Source organism: Cibotium barometz, chromosome 6 (assembly GCF_041138505.1).
Source record: "Cibotium barometz isolate CiBa-2024 chromosome 6, ASM4113850v1, whole genome shotgun sequence".
Lineage (NCBI taxonomy): Eukaryota > Viridiplantae > Streptophyta > Polypodiopsida > Cyatheales > Cibotiaceae > Cibotium > Cibotium barometz.
The window spans coordinates 50862492-50867589 of NC_141051.1; the positions used below are offsets into that span (position 1 = coordinate 50862492).

General features: G+C 44.2%; 1 pseudogene; it reads right to left on the reverse strand.

Annotated features, from left to right (window-relative positions):
• Positions 1–1042: 1042 nt before the first annotated feature.
• LOC147637841 (polyphenol oxidase I, chloroplastic pseudogene) lies at positions 1043–3129 on the reverse strand (annotated as a pseudogene).
• Positions 3130–5098: the final 1969 nt, after the last annotated feature.

Sequence of the window (5098 nt, forward strand, 5' to 3'; positions counted from 1 at the left end):
CAGGTACTTTCCAAAATGAGACTAAATTATATTTTAGAATAAGAAACTTGGGATGAGTAGTCTAAATCAGTTAGTCATGATTAAGGATAGAGTAATTGCCTTCATAATCAAGGAGTCATGACATCTTATTGAGCCTCGTGAAGCCGCTCCATGTGACGTGCTTGTGAGAATTCTAAAGGACAAGAAATAATTCACTTTTCTTTGCATAAGACTTGTTCTAGTCAATCGTAAGGGGAGATGATAGAATAGTCAGTATCAGAATATTGTGATATGAGGTCTCGAGTACGTCACTCTACCCTTAGTCACAATCTTAAGGGGGGCTAGCAAAATAGCTAGTATTGGGATATTGTGATATGAGGTCTCGAGTGAGTTACTCTACTGTTAGTCATGTGATTTTTGCTGCCATAATATCAAATCTAATTATAAAATAACTTAAAGTCTATAAACATATATGGTAACCATTGAGGGGTAGGGGTCTCAGTGCAAATAATGTAACAAATCTAATAAAAAATAACAAAGTCTATAAACATATATGGTAACCATTGAGGGGTAGGCGTCTCACAAATAATGTATCAAATCTCATAAAAGTTTACTTTAAGTCTAAAACATATATGGTAACCATGGAACAACATTGCTTAATAAACAAATTACGTTTACAAAACCATGAAATTATATAAACAAACCAAGGTGTAGTTCATTAATTTTTCCAGTTGTCAACTACAAGTTTACAAATGATTTGATTATCATAATAATATATTGACCACTACAACCAAATACGAAACAGTTCTTCATATTCAAAAAGACGTGGTTGAACCATCAACTCACATAAGATAATTCTTCTAGAGGACTTCAATATTATATATTATAATAATAATATAATTAGAAGCATTTCTAAGAGGAGGAGGAAACACACTAAATATAAGATCACAACAGTAAACCAAACTAAAATCGATCACCTATGGATAAATAAGATATGAAACAAACAATTTCTACATAATGTAAGCAAAATTTATTCATCCAACTTTATTCGTTATGCGAGCATGAAACAAAATGTATTCACAAAGGTAGGAAATCCATTTAAAGCAAAGGGAATTTTCAACTTGTTATTTAAGGCAAACGAGATAGGTCGACAAAGATGCACTGCCCCTTCCCTGCTGAATGAAGCTTCATATTGTATCACTCATACTCGAGCCTTACATTGTCGATAGATATGGGGAAGCTGGTCTGGCCTCTCTGCACAAGAGTGATGGAGAAGCTGTCGTCGTCCTCCAGTCCGAGCTCCTTGAGAACCTCTCCGATTCCCAGCCTGAAGTCGGACTTCCTCACTCTCTTGCCTTCTCCCATCTTCATTCCCAAATGCGGCACGTTGAAGAAGGAGCCCGCATACTCTGAGATCTCGCACCCCGCCTTCTCATCCGCATCAGGCAAGTTTATGTACACATCAACCTTCACCTTCTCATCTGCCGGTATCTCCACTCCCTCAAACACCAGAATCTCCTCTTCAAAATCATCCGCTCTCACCTTCTTCGGCCTCTTCACAAGCGAACTCACCACCTTCTCTATCTTCTTTGAGCTTCTCTCCTTGAACTCTTTGAGGCCTTCTTTGATCTTCTGCCTCATGCCCGCCATAGCTGCAGGCGGAGCTCTTCCGGGACCAAAATTCATTGCACTTGCAGCGCTACTACTCGACTTGGGTGCTGCTTTCAGCCATGGGTTCGGAACGTCTTGATACTTGTAGGTTAGCTTGGTGGTGTCCAAAGCATCACCAATTCTCACTCTTACAAGCTTCGCATTCTCATCATAGAACAGGAAGGTAGCATCTAAGTAATCCTTATCGGTGATGTCTTTTCTTCTCCCTCCGAGGCTCTTCCACACCTCCCAGAGCCTGTCAATGTTGGAATGGTGAGCGAAGAAGATGGGATCTCGGCCGGCAGAGTAGAGAGTGCCCATGTCCTCATCGTTAGGGTTGGCGGGGTTACCCGTCCAGATGTGAACGGTGCCGTGGGGGACGTTTTCGATGGTGCCGGCGCCTGGGCTAGCGGCGTCTCCTTGGCGATAAGCCTGGCCAAAGAAGAGGGAAGGGGTTTTGGAGTTGCTGACCATCTGGCGGTACATGAGGGTGTTATTGGCGGCGAGCTGCAATGAGGCGGAGAGGTTGGACTCAGTGAAGTTGTAGTTAAGGTTGACAACAGTGGGAGGCTGGTGGGCGGGGTTGCGATTGGAGTCATACAGAGCGCTTTGGCGGCTTGTGTACATGGGCGGGATGGTGTAGCCAGAGGCGGCGTCCCAGTTCCAGAAAGGGAGAGCAAAGGAGTCATCTTTGATGAGGCTGGCCAAGATGCGCTCATGGAAGTAGAGGTACCATCTGTGCCAGGGGAAGAAGAGCCAAGAGCTGTGGACCTGGTACTCGATCTGTGTGCCCTTCTCGTCGTAGGCGGCGTCGCAGAAGGCGCAGTGGACGTTGGCCTGCTGCGAGTATTGGCGAGGATCGCTGGCGGGCAGCTGGCGCAGCAGCTGGTAGGCCTTGTTGTATTTGGCTATGTAGTCTTTGCTGACTTGGTGGGCGGAGACTCTGGTGCGGAGGGGCAAATTAGTGGGGAGCTTGAAGTCGGAGATGGTGGTAGACACAGGCAGGCAGCAATCGACGGTGGCAGCGCCGTTCCCAGGGTCGATTGGAGTAGTGCATTGCCTCAGATCTGGCGGCTGGACGGGGCTCGCTAAAACGGCGTGCGGGCTCAAGAGAGGCAAGCCGGCTATTCCAAGCGAAGATGCCAACAGCAGTTGCCGGCGATCCAGAGAGCTCAACTCTGGTTCTCTCTGATCACCATCAGGCGTACTGCCATGGCCGCACCTTGGATGGGCGGCGGCTACGAGCTGGCGCCTCTTAGATAGACCTCGTTTTTCAATCAAATTCTTCTTCCATGCACAGGACACAAAGGCTTGGGAGCTTGACAGAAAGCGGGTGTTTTCTTTCGGGCCACTACTACAACTACTTAGGAAATGCAGAGCAGAATTCCCAGAGAATTGAAGAGTTGAAGGTTCCATAGCTACCTACAGAGCAGTAGGACTCCTGCCACACCAGATACCCTTTTTTAAAGGACTTCAAGGTGGCATCTTCATCTCATCCTGGGACCAATGAATCCTATATATCCTTTGGGCTTAAACGTCTCAGACTTTCTTCCTCTATCCATTAATCATTATTGAAATAAGAGCACATTGGAATACCACGATTTCTTGACGTGACTTAAAATTGGTTGGTCGACAGCAGCGTTGGGAAACAGTGCAGTAGTCGCACCGTGCAGCGTGCACGCAATAGCTATAGATTAGCACCGAGAATTGAATATATTGAGATGTTAGAATTGAATATATTGAGATGTTACCCTTTCCGTGGAGAATTGCAATTTACAACGTGCCTCTGCCAGCTTCCACCACTTGACACGAAGAGAGTGTCGTGTGCACGTCACATTTTCTTATACCCAGTTGGTTACTCGTTCCATATTCAATTGAAAATGTACATAGTAAAGTATGAAAACATAGAAATATTTTGGTTGGCTTGCCAAAACAAAGAAGGGCCTATATATATATATTTAGGTGCTTTACAAATTGAGTAGAAAAAGGGGAAAATACCGTGAAAAAGGGCGAGACCTGCCCCACCCATTCTCATGGTTGGGGAGTCTGGCACGCCTTGCAAGTCCTTCTCAATTCTAAAGGCACTCTCTCTCATGCATGGTGAATTGAACAAGTAGCAATGGTGAGCCATTTGACATAAGCTTGACAGTACCCCATCTTGTGGAGCGAGAGGAGGAAGACATTTGGAACTCGTACCATCCTTGGCTAGAGTGTTCACCACCACTAGCCAAGATGGACGATGCCATAAGTTGTCCCACTTAGGGAAGTGAAGGTTCTCCTTTTTTTGTGTTCTCCATCTACAACTTTCAAAAGATGACCTTGTAGCTATTTTTGAAGTGTGTTGCCTATAAACAAATTACAAAAGGGCACATCATAACATTTTCCTCAAGCTTTGTCAAACAAGCTTTAAATTTTAAGCTCTAGTTTTTCAATAAAAATTATGGATACATTAAGGGAAAAAGTTATTGGTAAGGGCATTTCTTTAATGCCTAGCAATTGAGAAAAATGGGAAATTGTTTAAGGTCGCAACTTAGTGATGACTTGTGGGTTTTTTTCTTTTCAACCCATCCTTTAACATACATGCACATAGGTGCCATCCATCCACATATACTAGCCCAACCACTTTCACCCCTTATGATCAATCCGTCCCCTCCTGTGGTAACACCCGTAGCGCCGTTACAGGTATCTAACATAGGGTTTTGGTCACCAACTGAAAGACTACCCGCGACTCCTGCCATGTCAAGGGGACAGGGAAGTCAAGGACCCAGAATGCAAAGACCAACCCCTTCCTATCAGTCAAATCAGGGTCCATCTCATCAAAATCAAGGCAATCCCAAGAGAACTCCAGCTCAGCCATCTGCCTCTATTCAGAGTAGTCTCAGAACTCCTTCCCAGAACTGGGGTAACCAAAGAAAAAGAGTTCCGCCCCAATCTGCAAAGCAACCAGAGCAGTCACAATAGCAGAAGTAGTGGAAGAAGAAAGAGGACAGATTTATGCAGCAATTGAAAACCAAGTGCCAAATCGTCAGTTCTCTGTCATCCATACTCCAGCTGAGTATCAGGGTAAGCCTTTTAAGCTTTCGATTGATTCAGGCAGTACTCATTTATTTATTTTCCCTAGATGCTTGCGTAAGCTAGTCTTAGATCAGAAATCAAGGAAACCTATGCAAGTTGAATTGGTCAGTGGAAAGATTCTTTTCACTCATCTTGAGACAGATCGTATTCAGTTCAATCTAGATGGGAATTTAACTGACTATGAGTTCAGAGTTATACCTTTGGGAGTTTTCGACAAGATCCTTGGAATGGATTGGCTCCACAATAATCAAGCTGACATTCAGTGTCATAATGGAACAATTGCCTTCCGTGACCTTCATGAAAATAAAGTTTAAGGAACCGAAATTTCAGGATCCCCAAGTCTGCAATTAGTAAAAGCTTCTAAGTTACTAAAAGGACTTAGAAAGAAGCAGCT